We start from the raw sequence: 18,527 nt of genomic DNA, 5'->3' as shown, positions 1-18,527 counted from the left end.
CCCGGGCCTGGGGGATTCCTGGAGGCTAGAGCTGGAGGATGGAGATCTCGGTGGGGTCCATCAGTGCCTCAGAGGGGCTTTCCCTGACTTCCCATCTTGCACGGTGGCCCTCCCTGTCCCCAGCACTGGGGCCTGCTTTCTTTTCCTTATTGCATTAATGGCCGGCTGATGTTACATTGCATGTTTGTTTTCCTGTCAGTGGTCTTTCCCCCACTGGAATAGGAGGACAGACGCTTAGTCGTCCTATTTTCCACTGTTTCCCCAGCTGCCTCAAAGGACACGCAGCGATCGTGCCTGAACGGGCGCCTGTGGGCATGTGTGCGGTCACTCGGAAAGGGCTGAAGCCAGGCTGTGCCTGGGCTGGTGTAGCCAGTGAGAGGAGCCCTGCAGCCTGGGAGGTGGAGGCCCGGCTACCATGGGCTGTGTGGCCTCCGTAAGGCCCTTGCTCTTGCTGGACCTTGTTTGTTTCCTCATCTGTGAAGCAGAGGCTGTGCTCCCCTCCCTGCTGGCCACCCAGGGTGTCTGAGAGAGGAGACAGAGCTGGGCAGGGGCAGGGTCTCTGCAGGGAGCAGATGTGCGTGGATGGTGTGGGTGTGGAAGTGAAGGTCAGAGGAGGTGGAAATGGTGCTGGTGCAGTACCCTCCTGGGGGTGGGGGCAGGCACCAGTGGAAGAGGGACTGGCTAGCTGCTCCCCACCTACCCTGTGAGGGCAGGCCTGATGGTTCCTGCTCCTCTGAGGGCCCAGGCCCCACTTGTACCAGGAACCCTTTCAGACCAAACTGCAGGAATGGCCTGAGGCTGTCCTCCAGCCCCAGCCGAGCTGCGCGTGGGGAGGAGGCATGGGGTTTGTGAGGTGGCCTGAGAGCGGAGCTTGTGATCTAGAGCACGTGACAATTGAGCACGTGACAATCGGCCACAGTCTGGGAGCCCGCCGCCCCTCCCCAGTCCTGCCGATGACTCATTCCCCACTCCCTGACCTCCTGCCAGGAGTTAGTCCTGGAGTTGGTGGGGGGGCGATTTTGCCCACCAGGAAACTCTTCATGTGTAGTGGAGGCGTTGCAGGGTGAGGGGAACCCAAGTAGGCAAGGTGTCTCTGGCCACCTGAGCTGGGGGGGGGCAAGGCAAGGAGGAGACAGCAAGAACAGAGGGAGGGACAGTGGCCATGGTGTTCTTATATGGGGACCCAGGAGGGTGGAAGTGCCGTACTATTTGTTCTCATTGAAACCCCGCGCTGCAAATTCAGTGCTTTAAACTGGTTTGACGGGTAGAAATATACCTGTGAGGGGTAGAAGTGAGGCTCTAGGTTAAGAACCAGTGTGTTTCCGTGTATGTGGTGGTGTCGCTGGGGGGTAGGCAACAGGAGTTAGGGTGTCATTGATGCTGGCAGGGAGCTGCTTCTGCTCAGATTTCCGCCTGGAGCACCGGCTCACCTCCTCCTGCCCGAGGTCCTGCACTGCCCTTTCTTGCCTCTGTCGTGTGGTTGCGTTCAGCTTTCCTACCCGCATCTCCCTGAGCATCCTGCCGTCCCTCAGAGGCCTATCCCTCTGTGATGACTGCTCCAGCCATCCCTGTGACACTAACCAGGTGTCGGGACGAGCTCGGCCTCTGGGCCAGCCAGCATCTCTGACAAGCTGCTTGACCATGGGCAAGTTGCCCAACCTCTGTGAGGTGAGACAAAATCAGCACGTCTTGGCCACCAGCGTGAGAGGACCCCTAGCTTGGCAGCAACGGTACCAAGATTCCAAACTCACAATTTTCACCCTAGCCTGTTTAGCAGCTGATGGTTTTGGACAAGTTGCAGTTCTTCCCTGAGCCTTGTCTCCTCTGTAGAATGGGCCCCCCAGCCCAGCCCTCAGTCCTGCCGTGAGGTGACCAGGTTGTTAATGGTCCCATTGTGTGGGGGCCTTATCTGCCAGGCCAGGTCCTGAGAACACCAGATGCTGGGGGTGCTGGCTCTTCCAAAGCTGACAGCTCTCAGCGTCCTCACACTCACACAGCTGCCTGCGTTCTTCCTACCTCCAACTCTGCATCAAGGGCAGGGACCATGTGTCCCTGCCTCTGTGTCCCTACCTGGGTGCAAGAGCGCTCAGGCACTGGGACAAATGTTGGGAGGAATGAATTTATTTTCTCAGATCCGACACCCCATGATAGTATTTGGGAAAAACTTTTTTTTTTTGGTAGCTTATCCACTTTGTGCCAGGACAAGGGCTCAGCCCCAGACACCCCCAGGTAGGCTCTGGCATCTGTTCAGGAGCCCCAGAAAGAGCACACAACACTGTCACACAGAAGGCATTCAGGGAATAGTCACTGAATGAACCTTTAGAAGTGCGTGTGTGCGCGCGCGCGCGTGCATGAGTGTAGGAGCGTGGCTCTCAAGAGCGTCAGATGGCGATTGAGTATTAAGAACCGTTGAGCCAAATGCCCTGGGCTAGGCTGGCTGCAGCTGAACCATATTGTGGGAAGCCTATACAGGAACTAAAATTTCCAAGCCCCTACCCAGACGCACAGAGGCAGTTTCTGGGCATGGGGGCCAGGAATCTGCAATTCTACAAAAACTCCCAAAAAGCCCTTGTGACACACAGCCAGCTTTTGCTATCCTTGTGCTCAGTCCATCTTCAGCGCTCAAGCCCAAGACTGCCTTCCAGACCTCAATTCAAGGGTGGCTGAGGTCGACCACAAAGCCTTGTTGTGGAGCAAATTCATAGGCAAGTGCTGGCATGTCTGACTTCAGGAAGCTGCAGAGATTGGAGTTGGGCAGGGAGCTTGCTGGGCTAGAGCCTGGGCAGGTCTGGGTGTCCTGCTATTTGGGTGGCCTTACAGTCACCTGTCATTGCCTCCCAGGGCCCAACACTGTGCCAGGCACTTTGCAGCCTCATCTTATTTAAAGCTCGCAGCCACCCCAGCAGGTAGGTGCTGTTATTCCCATTGTGTAGATGAGGAAGTGGAGGCACAGAGAGGTGAAATGATTTACCCGAGGTCACACAGCCAGTCAGTCAGTCGCCAAGCTGGGATTCAAGCTGGGATTCAAACAGTTAGACTGGCTCTAGAACCTGCACTTATAACTTTTATATGTGGCTACCTGAGCTTAGGCAAGTGGCTGCATTCAGTTCTGCGTGCCATTTAGTGTCTCCATCTGTAAACTGTACCATCTGTAAAATGGAGAGGACAGCTGTGGTCTCGCAGGGTTGTGACAGGGATGAGAAACAGACTGAGTAAAGGGCCGGCCCTGTGGCACTCAGGAGGCAGAGGGCACTGTTGTTCTCAGACAGTTCAGGCCGTGGCATCGGTCCTGGCCCTTGGCCCTTGGACGTGTCCTTCTTGCACTAGCACGGCATCTGGTATGGGGTAGGTGCTTGTACATCCCTCCTGAAGAGGTGAATGGGTGTCCGCATCATTCATTCAGCGTGGCATACCGCTCAGCCTCGGGCCCTGGGACAGCCAGGTGTTAGGGCCGCAGCGGGTGAAGACAGCCCCATCCCTGCGTCTCTGCCTCCGTGGAGGTCACAGTCAAGTGAGGGAGACACGCAGTAAACAATTCTAACCAGACCAGGGTGCTGAGGACTCTGACTAGGGAGCATCCCCAGGGTGTGCATGGGCAGGAGGACAGCAAGGGCAGCCTCCTGGATGACGAAAGGACGTCTGAGGCCTAAAGAAATGACAGGAGTTGGGCAGGTCAGGCACTGTGGGAACTGTGTGCAAAGGGGGGAGGCAGGAGAGAAGGAGCTGGGCAGTCAAGTTGCTGGAAGGCAGCCAGTCTTGGGAGTCTGGGGGTGGGGGTGGCGGACAGGAGGGGAGAAGGTGGTGAGACCAGCTGGGCAGGGCCTTGGAGGCTGCTCAGCCTGAGGGCCGAGGGAAGTCCAAGGGAGCTGAGGAGCCACTGAAGTTGTAACAAGGGGCTTGGTTTGTGTTTTTACAGGCCCCTCTGGGGGTGGGTGGCATGGAGGGGGTGAGACTGAGGGGAGATGAGGGAGGTGATATGGGCCAGGAGCCTGTGGGCTCTAGACTTCCCTGGCCCTGAGTTGGCTAATAGCTAACATTTGACTTTATTGATTTTTTCATTAACTTTATTTGAACTGCTCCCTCTCCCAGATTTTGCCATTGCCAGCCTTTTCTGTAACACTTCTGAGGTGACGATTTCCCTGTCTGTTATCTTGTTTGATCTCAGAGCTCCTCCTCCCCTAGTCAGTTCTGCCTGGCCCTGCCCAGGACATCCGGCCCCTAGGTAGAGTGGGCTGGGCCACCAGTGCCTGGGGTGGTGGAAAGTGGGTGGACTGGCCCAGAGAGCCAGGCCCCAGGGCCTACGCAGCCTGAGCACACCCCAAGTGCCTGAGGGTGCCCCGGGGCCCCAGATGCAGCTACTCAACTGTGGGCATCCAGCCCTATGCACACTGGTCCCTGGATACCACTCCTGGTTGTGATCCCTTGGAAGCCGGAGGTAGCCACCATGGCCCCTCGCCAGAATGTCAGTTGAGGGTAGCCTCCTCTGTGACAGCCCGGGTATGGCCCCGTGCTGCAGCTGTGCAGGAGGCTGTGTCTGCTGTTTGTTTAGTGTGGCAGGTGGGGAGCTCCCCAGTTTCTGGAAGGGGATTCTTGGCTAGGTGCCTAAAGCAGTTACGGATACCCATTATCCTTTGGTTATGTCCCCCTCACTAGGAAGGAAGCTTCATGAGGGCAGGCTCATCTTAGTTCTGGCTGCCCAGAACCCTTCATGGTGCCTAGCCCTCTGCAGGCTCTCCTACAGGATGATTGGTGGGTAGGGGGAGGTACAGGGTAAGCACTCAGGTGAGTTCCCACTGCTGTCTCAGAGCGGTTGTCTTAAGGTTGGGGGCTGGAGCCTGGAAGTGTCTGCATGTGACTTGCAGGCCACCTGGCTCCCTTTCCAGCAGGAGTCGGGGAGCCTTGTTGGGTTCCAGCTGGGAATGTCCTCCCTGGTTGTGTGGGCGAGCCCCTCTTAGAAGCTGCCGCTTAGAACCCATCGGGGTCAGAGTCGTGTGACACCTTCACACCCACCCCTTCCATCTCCAGAAGTGTTAGCATCACATGCCAGCTGCATCAGTGACAGCTAGAGAACTGCTCACGTTCTGTGTGTTGGGGGAGGGCTTTTGCAAAGCACCTTCCCAACTGAACTCCCTTGGTTCCCCAGAGTAACGGGAGGGAGGGAGGGAGGGAGGGAGGGGGCTACCAGAAGATGAAGGCAAACGCCGGGAAAGTGACCCTGTGGTGGGTCTGGTGGTGGTGATCACAGCGGCATGTTTCTGGAGCTCTGACCAGGTGTGAGCGCTTTGCATGTGTTACTCATTTCATCGTCACCAGGCCAGGAGGGAAAACAGGCTGATACAGGTGCCAGGGCCACACAGAGAAAAGGGAGGGAGGAACTGGGAGCTGACCCTCTGCTCTGGTTCCCAGAAGCCGCTGAGGCTCCTTGATGGCCACACCCCTGAGCTGGCAAATATTCCTGCCCAAATGGACGCCTGACCACTCACTGCTCATCTCCCCGTCTGATGTGCCACTTGATGGTCCCCTGCCTTTCCCAACAAGCTCCTGTTCATCCTTCCCACGCTGGCTCCAACGTCCCTTCCTTGGTGATGCTCCCAAGTCCCCAGAGAGTTCCGCTTCACTCTCTGGGGCTCCCATGGCACCTCCTCACGCTGTTGTTATTTGTTTGGGCCCATCTCCCCCCACTGGACCCAGAAGCTCCATGAGGGATCGTGCCTTCTCCCAGGCTCCTCGGGGCTGCAAAACCACAGCACACACCCAGGAATCTTAGGGACACTAGGAGCCTAGGCACCCTCAGAACTATGGTGGGGGCAGGGATGTGAGGAGATCAGGGGAAGGAGGATTTTGTTCTTGGATCATTTGTTCATGCGTTCATACACTCATTCATTCCTTGGCAACACTTGGCTTTGCCCCATGAGGTGGAGGAACCTCCTGACAGCTCTCCTGCTCTCTCCTGTGCCCTCTCCATCTCCTTCTCCACCCAGCAGCCACAGCAGTCTTGAAAAAAAAATCATATCACCCTCTGTGACTCCCGCCTTTCACACTAAACCCTAAGTCCCTCCAGCAGCCTGGGAGGCTCTGCGTGACCTAGCCCTGCCTCCACTGCCTCTGCACTCACTGGGTTCAAGGCAGGGTGGCTTACTCTAAGTTCATAGCACACAAGAGGAACACCCTGCATCCTGGCCTCTGGAAGGCCAGCCCCACTCACACAGCTAGCTCCAGCTCCTTTCTACAGTACCAGCAGATCCCTCCTTCCGGGACCTCCAAATAGGCCACCAGCAGGTGGTCAGTGATCTATGTCCATAGGCCTGCTGGTTTGCTCTCTTACCGCCTAGACTCTAGGCATCATGAGGACGGGGGGGTGGGGGGGGTTGTTTGGGACAGTTGCATCCCCTGTGCCCAAGCTGTGTGGCACTGTGCCTGGTTGGAGCTTGATACTCGTACCACCAAGAAAGCCGTGCTGAGAGCAGACTGTGTCCTTTGGACCTGGGATTCCTGCACGGAGAAGCTCCTAGTCCAGGGGAAGATTGATGAGAAGGCTGACAGAGAGAGAAAGCCTTCCCCTGGAGCTGACACCCTGAATTTGGACTTTTAGCCTACTTTGCTGTGAGAAATAGATTTCTTTGTTAAAGCCATCTACTTGTGGTATTTCTCTTATAGCAGTACTAGATGACTAAGACAACAAGCAAGCCATGAGTGATGCTAGACCTTGGGGACATAGACAGGCCTGGCCTCCTGCAGCCTGGCTCCAGCTCTGGGAAGAAAAGGAAGCCTGGAGCAAGGTGGAGGGCCGTAGAGAGAGGGAGCCAGACCTGGCAGACCTCCACTGAGCCAGCCTCTTGGAAGGGTGGGAGTGCAGGCCTGGACGAAGACGCATCTTTGCTGTTGACTTGCTGTGGGTCATAGGCCAAGGCACTTGCCCTCTAAAGATGGCGTCCGAGGTCCTTTCCCACTGGTGTCTGTCTCCCCATTGCCTTGTGTAGCTCACACCCACCACTGAGTGCATCCCAGGACCAGCTCCCCATCGTGGGTTGGGAGCCGAGAGAGGTGAGGTCCTGGCAACTGGTCAGCCTTTGTCAGAAGGACCTGATTGCCCTTCCTCCTCCAACAGATGTGTCACAGGGGCAGGCAGAGAATGTCAGGGCATCCCGCCACCAGCTGCCTGTCACTGCCTCATCCTCTCACTTTCTTCCCTTCTCACTCCTGGCCGTATAATCCCCTTCTTTCCTTAGCCTGGGCCCCTTTTCTCCCTGGCCCAGTTTGGTCAGAATGACCAGAAAGCTTTTAGTCTCCCAGGGGAGACTTTTTCCTTGTTGGGCCTGGACTGGGCCCTGGGGCTCCCCGTCTGAGGCCTGCCCACTCTAGGTTGTCCCTGTCTGGAGACAGAGCTGTCCTGCCAGTGGACTGGGAGCCCCAGGAAGCATGAATGGGGCCGTCTTGGTCACTGCTGTGTCCCCAGCATAGGTGCTCAGTGAGTGTTGTCCCCCTAGGATGGAGTTGGGGGTGGGTACGGGCAGAGCCCCTGAAGACAGTGGCCCCCATGGACCTGCGCTTGGAGCTGCCATGTCTGACAGCTACCTTTCCCGTCTGGTCCTAGGGGAAGATATCTTAGGCTGGCGAGTCCAGTGAGTGGAGCAGGCACTGGAGGGCGGGGCCATCTGATTTAATATGTACCACCACCAGCTGTTGGATCCATGTGCCTTTCCTCACTGACCATCCAGCCAAGCTAAGAATCCAGGGCTAGCATGGGTCTCTTCCCTCTCGGGAACCCTGCTATCATCCGGTTTAACCTCCTTGTTTGACAAATGAGGCAGCAGGCGGTGGCGGGGGAGCTTCCGAAGGACAGCCAGCTCTGTGGCTCCTGTTGCCCTTCCCGGCCACCTCTCTGGCTTTGGGGGTCAGTGTGTGAGCTGCAGGTGCATACTTGGGGGTGGGCAGGTGAAGAGACCTACCTGCCTTGTTGGGCGTAGTCCCCCAGCCCTGACTTGCATGTGAAGTTATTAATAGAAAGGACCTGGGCTCTGTAACAGTTGAGGCTCTAATGCCAGCCCCCCACAGAGCCCAGTGACCTTGGCTGTGTGAGCCTTGGTCTCCTCCTTATACCCTCCTGGAGCTGTCGAGGCCCCACAGGAGAAAGGGTGTGAAGTCACCCTGGAAGCTTGAGTGGTGTTATTAAGGGCAGGTGCCGGTACCCTGGCAGGGCACTCTCAGTCTTCTCTGACCTTAGAATTGAGGACTATTCATTGTTTAAAAAAAAAAAAAGTTGGAAAATCTGAAGAAGAAAATAAAAATCACTTGTTATTCTCACCATCTGGATTTTCGTTTTGAAAGAGCTCTGTTGTTGTTAGGTGCCTTCAAGCTGATTCAGACCCATAGCGACCCCATGTGACAGAGTAGAACTGCCCCATAGGGTTTTCTAGGCGGTAATCTTTACAGAAGCAGATCGGCAGGCCTTTCTCCTGCGGAACCACTGAGTGGGTTGGAACTGCCAACCTTTCGTTGAGCAGCTGAGCTCTTAACTGTTGTGCTAGTAAAAACGGCTCCTTAAAACAGCTTTATTGAGAGATGTAATGCATATACCATGCAGTTCACCCATTTAAAGTGTACAGGTCCTTGGTTTTCAGTATATTCATAGCTGTGCATCCATTAAGTTTAAGATATTTTCATTACCGCGTAAAGAAACCCCTGTACCTTTTAGCCATCATTCCCCTCATTGCTCCTCTCCTCCCCTCCCCTCCCCCGACCCAAGCCAAACCAAACCCACTGCCATAGTGACCCTATAGAACAGGGTAGAACTGCCCACAGGGTTTCCAAGGCTGTAGTCTTTACAGAAGCAGACTGCCACATCTTTCTCCTGCAGAGCAAGCTGATGGGTTCAAACCACAGACCTTTTCCTTAGCAGCCGGGTGTTTAAGCACTGTGCCACCAGGGCTCCTTTCTCTCAGCCTAGGCATCCTCTGATCTACTTTCTGTCTCAGTAGATTTGTGTGTCCTGCACATTTCATGTAAATGGAATCATGTAATACATGGTCTTTTGTGACTGGCTTCTCTGACATGGTGTGTTTTCTGGGTTTTTCCATGTCGTAGCATCTATCAATACTGTATTCCTTTTTAATGCCAAATAATATTCCGCTTTATGGATAGACCATGTTTCATTTATCCATTCATCAGTTTGGACATTTGGCTCATTTCACCGTTTGACTGCTAGGAATAGTGCTGCGGTGAACGTTTGGGGACAGGTTTTTGCATAGGCATATGCTTTCGTTTCTCTCGATTATATACCTGGGAGTGAAACTGCTGGGTCAGATGGTTATTCTCTGCTTAACTTTTTGAGGAACTGCCAGGCTGCTTTTCCCCGGGGCTGCACCATCTTAGGTTCCCACCAGCAGCGTGTGACGTTCCAGTCTCTCCACTTTCTCCACATCCTCCTCACCAGCCCCTGGGATGTCTGTCTTTTTGATTCTGAGCCCTTCTAGGTGTGAAGTGGGATCTCTGTGTAGTTTCCATTTGCATTTCTCTGATGGATGATGATGTTGGGCATCTTTTCATGTGCTTCTTGGCCATTTGTATTTCTTCTTTGAAGACTTGTTTATTCAGATCCTCTGCCCATTTTTTAATTGGGTTGTCTTTTTATTATCGAGTTCTAAGATTCCGGACCCTTATCAGATGTACGATTTACACCACCTGGAATGTTTTGAGTCCTTAGATGCCATCCACGTTCCCCTCACCCCCACACTGTAAGCCTGGAGGGCAGGGCTTTATCATCTGGTTGTCATAGTCACCGTTGTAGCTGTAGATTTGTTTTTTGAACAAACGAATAATATTTGCAATTTGGATGTCTTGATGCCAGGATGGTGTCTTGTTTTAGTTAGCGCTCATCTGACTAGCAGTTTACCTGTTCGTTGTTTCGTGTTCTGTACTTTTGAGAATTGCTTCTTTGTGCCCTTTGCCCATTTTTGTTTTGAGGTCTTTTGTAACAGTTTTTTTCTGTCCATTGAAGCATTGAAGATATTAAGTCTTTGGGACTTTATTTTGCACATTTTCTCCTTCAGCTGTCATTTGCCTTGCTGGAAAGGTGGGGGGAATGGGGGACGGAACACCTCTTTTGTCCCTAGAAAGCAGCATTTTTTCCTCTGTTACTTCACTGGATCTCTAGAGCAACACACCCATCTCTGCCCACGCAGCCCCCAGGACGGAATGGAGCAGCAGCCCAGGGCCTGGATGGGATGCAGTGCAGGAGGGAGGGCCCAGGCAAAGAGACAGCAGGTTACAGAGTGGGACTAGGTCTGGGTCAGAGCTCCACAGGGACCCTGTAAGGGTGACCTTAGCCACTGTTTGCCAAGCACCAGGCCTAGTGACCCGGTGAAGCTGCTGGGGCCCCTCGTCTTGTAGCTGAGGAAACTGCCACTCAGAGCCGTCAGTCACTTGCCGAGGTCTCACTCCTTTGCAGAAGGTGGCAGGAGCCAGGGCAGCCCCACCATGCTGCATAGGCTCAGCGATGCCAGGGCCCTGGGTGTCCGTGGAGCCCAGTCTCCAGCCCCTCCGCTGTGGCCATGGTCCCTTTATCTGGGGTGCTCATTCTTGAGAGGCTTCTTGGTCCCTGTAGTTTCAGATCCTCTGGCCCTGCTGGAGCGGGTGCCATCCACACCTCTCGTCTTCCCAGGCTGCCTTTTCCTCTGTCCCTGGGTTTTTTTCTTGAATGCACTGACACTCTGGAGCCAGCCCTGTGCAGGCCCTTGGCGGGGGTTCTCCTGGCTATTTGTGTGTTTACATACCACTCACTGTCTTGGCCCCTCTCCTCCATTGTAGACTAAGAAGGCGCGCCCTCCCACGGTATTGTTCACTGCTGGATCCCTGGCGCCCAGACCACTGCTTGGCATGGAATAGACACTAAATACATACTTGACAGAATGAGCAAATGTCCATCTTTTGGGTCTCAGCTTAAATGTCTCTTTCTCCTACGGGTTTTTCTTAACTATTCCCAAATACCTCAATTTGTGTGCCCTCTATTTTTCCTCTAAGACACATTTTTATTCTTATAATTTTGATTTGTCTTCTCAGCAGTTGCTCCCTGAAGGGAGGATTCAGGCCTTTTTTTCCTCCACTGTCTACCCTGCCCAGGCTGTTGGTAAAGGATGAATGGATCGATGTCTCCTGTAGTGCTTAGGCAGCCCTCACAAGGTGAGGTGGCGTTACCCACCTTTCACAGCTGAGGAGAGTGAGGCTGGGCTGTGAGAAGTTCAGGCACCCAGTTTCCATCCCTGGAGGCTTTGCTGGGTCAGTAAACAGCTCACATTTACTCGCTTCTAGAATTCCAAATGAAAACTCTTCCAAAGCCTCTGATCCGACTGGCCATCTGGTGCCCCTGACCAAAAGCCTAAGGCAGGTGGCCCGAAATAGCCCACTCAGTGCTGGCAGGGCTGGTTGTCCCCTGACTGATTGTCTTTGGAGGCCCCTTCCCCTAGCCTGTCACCTACCCAGGATTTCTGTGGCCAATGGTGCCGGGCTTGGCAAGCCTTTTTCAGTACCTCAGGGCCCCCGGCTCTGTGCTGGGTCCCTGGCCTGTTTGCTTCATTTGACCCTGACAGTGCCTTTCAACTCCCCAAAGGCACCAACTATCTGCTGTCTCTCCTTCAAGCCCTTGCACGCGCTATTCCCTCGGCTGTGGCACTCTGCTCCCTCCCCTCTCGTTTTAAAATTATTGTTTTTAATTTTTTTTTTGCTACATAAAATATTTATGTAACATACATGTAAGTTAAAGTGTCGTGTAATGAAAACCTGTGAGCCTTACCTCCCAATTTAAGAATGAGAACATTGCCACTAACTTGTCTCCGCCTCTGCGTGGGAGGGTGGAGCACACAGCTGGTAACTACTACCCCGCTTGCTGCAGTTGTCAGTCCATTGTTTTTTAAAACACTTTTATCACCTGTGTATGTGTGCTGAAAAGTAGAGTTTCCTTTTGCCTTTTTCTCAGTTTCATAAACATGGCGCTGTGTCATGAGTGGGCTCCTGGGTCTTGCTTTTTCTCATTTTGGCTTCACAGTTTCATCCATGTAGGTGCTCTGGAGTCCTCCCTTCTGTGGCCATGTCTTAGATTGTCCACTGCACTGTTTGCTGGTGGACGTTTGAGCAGTTTCCAGTTTTCCATATTACAAACTTGTGCGGCTGTGGACGTTCTGATACGTGTCGTGGGGTGTACGCCAGAACTTCTCTAGAGCGAGGACCTGGGAGCTGAATTGCTGGTTGTGGTTGATGTGTATGTTCGGTTTTATCAAGTATTGCTGAGCTTTCTAAGGTGATTTCCCCTTCCTTTCACCTGGCTAACTCCTCATTCTTCAAGGGTCTCCTCCCATTCTTTGCTCCAGCAGAGCCCCTGCTGTGTGCCAGGTGCATCTTTGTTCTGGGATACAATCAGACTCATGATCCCTGTCCTTGTGGGACCAGTGGTGCTAGATATCCCCTCCTCCAGGAAGCTCTCCCTGACTGCCCTCCTGGGCTCCCCTGCCCTGGCCCTGCCTACTCTGGGTCATCACTGTCTGGGGATAGGTCGCTCTCCCCCACTGGACTGGGAGCCCCATGTAGATAGGGACCAGGGGTGGGGCCCAGAGCAGGTGCTCAGTAAAGGATCTGTTGTGTTACTGCTGAGACACTCACCCTTGAGGCAGGTGGTAGTAAGAGGAAGGAGTGCATTCCACTATCCAGTCCTTGTTGTAGTTGGGCCTGGACCCCAGGGCATTCTGAACCCAAAGCCCAGCACTTTCCCAAATGACTGAGTACCCAAATGCCTGGGCATGCGCTCTGTGGCAGATGGAGGGGAGTTGCTGTCCCACTGTTCACCCTACTCAGCCGGGCTGCAGGGCCAAGGGATGGGGTGGGCAGGGCTGGGGTGAGGAGAGGAGGCTCCCAACCACAAACATTTATAAAAAGGATGGAAAGCAAGAATCGTGGAGGCCCAGAGGAGTGATTACAGCTGTGTGGGGTCAGGGTCCCTGTGGGCCTGGGGGTCAACAGCAACAGCAATAGTCAGGATTGTGGAATGCCAACGGTGTGCCAGGCACATTGCTCCGTGCTTTACATGCATTGATTCATTTTATCTCACTGTATCCCACAAGGTTGGTGGGACCGTTACCCCATTTCACAGATGAGGGAGGACTCTGAGGGCCAGGGGTTGAAGTCAGGCTCTCCTAGCTCGTCAGTGGTAAATCTAGAATTCAGTGCAGGCAGCCAGACACTGGAGCCTGAATGCTCCACCCTTGCTGTGTGGCTGCGGCCCAGAGAGTCTGCTAGGGGCATTGGGCAAACAGCTTGGCCTTCTATTGACTTGATTCCTCATGACAGTTGTGAGGTAGGGGTCAACACCCCCATTTTACAGATAGGTAGATTGAGGAACAGAGGCTATGTGGCTCGAAGTGCCACCTCCGAGTGGGGGAAGCACAGTCAGCCCTGGGCTCTGACTTCTTCCTTGTTCCTGATCCCAGACTCTCCCTAGCCTCTCCCCCCCACCCTCCCCCCCACAAGCTCCCTGGAGAGAGTGCTTCTCCAGCCACTCTGGTGGTGCTCATTTGTCCCAAGTCCTTGCTTCTGCACACTCAGGCACCAGCCCTGAGTAAATATTTGTCCAAAAACAAACAGGAGCATGTGTGGCCAGTATTTCCGAGCTGGGTGGCAGGGGACAGGTGCAGGCAGCTGGTTTGGGGGCAGCCGCTTGGTGAGCCTCAGGCCGGAGCCAATAGTTGGCTTGCTCTTTTCCTTGTCCTGCACCTACCCTCTGAGGTGGGGTTGAGGTGTCAGGCCCAGGATTAATGATGACAGCAGTGCTGTTTACTGAGCACCAGCCCCATGCCAGGCACTTTGCACACGCACTGGTAGTCCCCGACTTAGGGCAGGCTCCGTTCCGAAGACTCCATCTTTAAGTCCTTTCTAACATAAGTTGAATACCTCTTTTTTTTTTTTTTTCAAGTATTCATTGTTATTGCCTTTTATTATCAGTGTCATTATAATCTAATCTCTATTTGTCTCTGGGGGTTGGAAACATCACTTGTAAACATCTGTGAAGGACCTTCTGAGAATAACATCAGCATTTGATGCGCGGCCACATTGTATGTAGTACCTATTACTAGCGATAAGATGTAAGTACTCACAAAAACAGACTGTTGTAAGTGTGGTAAGTACCATTTTTGCGCTTCTCATAACTCACGTGCTTCGTAAGTCGGGGACTACCTGTAATCTCAGCGGCTGCTTCTAGAAGCCTTTGGGTGTGTGTGTGTGTGCGTCTGTCTGTCTCTCTCATTGGCTCCATTTTCCAGATGAGGAGACTCAACCAAAAAGAGAGATTAGTGCCATTATCTGTGATGGTTGGGGTCTGTTTAGTTGTCAGGGCCACAATCCCTTTGGGGCAGTATTTGGTAAATGAGAGTGTCCATTGGAACGACCCAGGGAGTTCTTCCCAGAGGGTCCGGAAAGCTGCCGAGCCAGACGGGCGCCTGCCCTCTAGGCCACGTGCACTCCCGTCTTGTTCCTCCTCCCCTGCATACCGTTTGCTCCCGCAGGCTGGTCAGCCCGCCCTGCCCAGGGCCTCTTAGTCCATCTCCTGTCACAGAGCTGGCCACGCAGCCTTGGTTAAGATTCTGCATCCCTCCCCGCCTGGGACCGGACAGGGGCAGGTGCACTCTTGTGGGCTTGGGGCAGTTCTTAGAGAAGAGATGTCCGTACCCCAAACAGTGGTTGCGACCAGAAAGGTGGTAGAGTGTGGTGGTTAAGAGCAAGGCCTGTGGCACTAGACTGCTCGGGCTTGAATCCCAGCTCTTCCCTTTATTAGCTTTTTGTCCTTGGGCAGGTTCCTTAATTTTTCAGGCCTCAGTTTATTTGAGAGATGAGGATAATAAATCCTACTTCATAGAGTTGTTAGAAGGATTAAGTAAGGTAGTATATGTGAAGTACTATGTAAGTGTTTGCTACTGTCAGTAATAATAATAATGATTTATAATTAAGTTGCCTGTCACTTCGTTAGGGGCCCTGGTTGTGCAGTGTTAAAGTGTTAAAGGCTGCTGACCGAAAGGATGGTGATTCGAACCCACCAGCCACTCCGTGGGAGAAAGATGTGGCAGTCTGCTCCAGTAAAGACTAAAGTCTTGGAAACCCTGTAGGGTAGTTCTACTCTGTCCTGGAGGGTTGCTCTGAGTTGGAATCGACCCAGCAGCGATGGGGGTCACATAGCTGGGTTTTTGGTGCTTGAGCAGTGTTAGCTGTATCAAGTCCGCACTGTGAGCTCTGGCAGGCCCTCGGTCCCGTGTGACCTGCCTCATTCCTTCTGTCCCTGGGGACTCTGATCACACTGGTTTTTTAGCAGGATCTTCATCAGGGCCAGGCTGCCAGGAAGGTCAGGAGGAGGGGAAGCTCAGGCTACCTGTCTGCTGCGCCTTTCACTGGAGTAGGCAGGTCCTTCCCACGCCCCTGCCTGCAGCCCCAGCCTGCCCGGAGGCCCACCACTTGGCGGTGACGTAAACCACCCCCCTGCATCTGGCTGCCTGCACGAGGCAGCACCAGCCCCCTGAGTCGTGATACTTCCCTCTGGGGGCGGGAGGAGAGCCCTGCTCTTCGTGAGCCCACGCTGCAGGCAGCGTGGCCCCTCACCAGCGTAGTGCAGCCCCCGCCTCGGCACAGGGTGTCATCCTGTCTTCCCTTCTGGTGTCCTGGGGCGAAGGGAAGTGGCCACTGTTTCAGTTCATGGAGCAAGTCAGCTCATTCATTCACAAGCGCTTACTTGGGACACTGACATCGGAAGCTCCTGGTTGTGGACAAGTAAACAGATGTTTGTAGACTGGGATAAGTCCTGGGACAAGACAAAGGACGCCCTGGACGGGGGGAGATGTGGGTGGGTGTGCATGGGGGGCTGCTGCTTTAGAAAGGCTTCTCAGAGACCAGCCTGATGGCAATTCCGGGCGAGGGGAAGGGAGGAGCAGTTGCCAGACCTGGAGGGAAGAACCAACAAGGAGGAGTGGGAGGCGGTGGTGGTGGCTGGAGAGCAGGTGAGAGATGGGCAGGGTCTTGTACTTGGGTTAAGGAGTCCAGCGTCACCCTCACGGCGAGGGACAAAAAGCGGGGAGGAAGTCAGTGGCCTTTGCCCGCTCTGCCTGAGCTTGGTCTGCGCCTGTGGCCTGCCTCGTTTCCAGTGTTGAGAACTGTGGAGCTGTGGAGGAGGTGGGCTTTCCTGTGCTGGGTTGGAGTTGCCTGGAGTTGCCCTATACGTCATCACCATCACCAGATTTCCTGTGTGCCCACCTTAGGTGTGCGTTTCTGAAGCACAGACTGGAGACGGAAACCCTGAATGTGCTGCTTTGGGGTTGTCTTCCTCGCCCCCTCCCTGTGCAGAGGGGGCTGCTGTGGTAAGGAGAGGCCAGGAGCCTACCTGGAGGTGGCGCCTTGTGACCCAGCCACCTGGGAGGGGGTATTAGTAAATTGATTGTAGTGGGCTCCCTGTAGAACGCAAGGTGCACCAAGTCACTGGGTGGGAGCCCCAGGGTCCAGCCCGGCCACTGTATTCTTTGACAACCTCCCTCTAGCTCCTGCTGCCTCAGGGTGTGGCCTGGATTCCTTCCTTCCTCCATTCAGCACACATTCGCCTCAGGCCTCAGGCCCAGGCTGCGGGGAGCCACACAGGGGTGGTTGCCACCCTCAGGGACCTCATGATCAAGGGGTCAAGGGCAGACTTTGTAATTCATGTTGTTGGTGAAGGGCCTGCCCTGGTGCACCCCTGCACCCCGAGCTGTCAGCCCCAGGCAGGAGCCAGATTTCCCTCCCAGCCGAAATGTTGCCTTGAGGTCCCTTGTAGGCACCAGATCTGAGAGGCTTTTACTTTTGCTCCATCTAAGTTTTTTTTAATGAATGTTTTCAAACAGATACACAAGTAGGAGTATAATGAGCCTGGGGGACCCACTTCCCAGCTTCAGGAATTACCAACATGTGGCCAATCCGTATCTCCCCTCATGTCCCTCCCCCCTTTGTTTTGTGACAAATCCTTGATATCTGTCATCTGTCTGTAGATTCTTCAGAGTTGCTTCAGAAACGGTGAGGATGTTCAGCCCCCAGACAGCCACCTTCTGTCTGCTGTCATCCAGGCCAAGACCACTGGGAGGTGGCCAGGCTGGGGCTGTCTTACCTCTGGCCGACCTGCACATGGCATGTGTGTATGTGTGTGTGTGTGTGTGTGTGAGAGAGAGAGAGAAAGAGGGAGAGCACGTGTGCATGCGTGTGTGTGTTGGTCAGAACAGAGCTCGGCTTCCCTGACACCCTGCGTGGCCACCTTACTTGAAGGAGGCACTACCCAGGAGGCTTTGGGGCTGTCAGGAGGCCGGCGAAGGTGCTGGCATCATTCCTTGCTCCACCGCTCTGTGTTCGTGAATACAGGTTTTTATTGTTCTTTTTTTTTATTCCATAAAATAGCCTTTGCGCACACTGTTCTGCTCCTTGCTTTTTCATTTCATAGTGTGGATCGTGTTCCCTGTTGGCTCAGAGCGTTCCACTGTGGGTGAACTGCAGCTCATTGACCTGTCCGCTGCTGGTGGATACTTGGGCTCATCCCAGTCTGTGGTTGCAAACACTGCTGCGATTTTGCTCCTTTGCCAGTCTGCCTGCAGGACGCATCCCCACGAGCAGAATTGCTGGATCAAAGGGGATATACATTAGTAATTTTTTTTTTAATGTACTTTTATTTTGTTGTTGTTGAGAATGAATATACATAGCAAAACATACAACAATTCAACCGTTTCTACATGTACCATTTAGTAACATTCATTATATTGTTCCGGTTGTGCAACCATTCTCACACTCCTTTTCTGAGCTGTTCCTCTTTCATTAACATAAATTCACTGCCTCCTAAATTTCCTATCTAATCTTTTGAGTTTCAGTTGTCAGTTTGATCACATATAGATGGTTCTTAAATGAGTATAATGGTCAAGACAGATTTTTTTTACTAGTTAAGGTAAATGATCTCAGGGCAGTAGTTTCAGTACATTTGTACTTTTGATTGCTGTTGCCAGATTGCCTTCCAAAGGGGTGGTCGTGGTCTCTGCCTCCTCCAGCACCCTGTGGAAGCACCAGCCCCTCAGTCTCTCCTGCAACAGCGGAGCACCAGCCCCTCGGTCTCTTCTGCAACAGCGTGTGCTACCCTGCTTTGGGGTGCGTGCCTGGTTATCTGGTAGGAGAAAAATCGCATCTCAGTGTAAAGTAGTTTATTTGTATTTTCCTTATTATGAGACTTGCTGAATATGGACAAATCTAAGTCTCGGTTTCTTGCTTTGAGGAGTGGACTTAGCGAGACCTTCTTAGAGTGCTTGATGGAGAAAAAAAGGAGCTAGCGTGGGGCTTTGGAGCACAGCCTATGAGGATCGAATACTGCCTCTGCTTTCACCTGGAAGCGTGGCCTTGCGCAGGTCCTTTCTCGTCTCTGAGCCTCATCTGGAAAGGCAGGGAAATAATCCCTGCTTCTTAGGGTTGGTCTGAGGCATAAATGAGGTTATATTTGTAAATCA

General features: G+C 53.5%; 1 protein-coding gene across 2 annotated transcripts in view; it reads left to right on the top strand.

Moving 5' to 3' along the window:
- The window catches only part of PPP1R37 (protein phosphatase 1 regulatory subunit 37), a 57,452-nt gene that overhangs the window by 4,517 nt on the left and 34,408 nt on the right, over window positions 1–18,527 (top strand). The gene's annotated exons all lie outside the window — the stretch shown is intronic.

The sequence above is a fragment of the Elephas maximus genome, chromosome 11, assembly GCF_024166365.1.
Source record: "Elephas maximus indicus isolate mEleMax1 chromosome 11, mEleMax1 primary haplotype, whole genome shotgun sequence".
Taxonomy (NCBI): Eukaryota; Metazoa; Chordata; class Mammalia; order Proboscidea; family Elephantidae; genus Elephas; species Elephas maximus.
The sequence above is the reverse complement of the archived record's forward strand: the minus strand, read 5'-3'. Positions and strand labels throughout refer to the sequence as shown.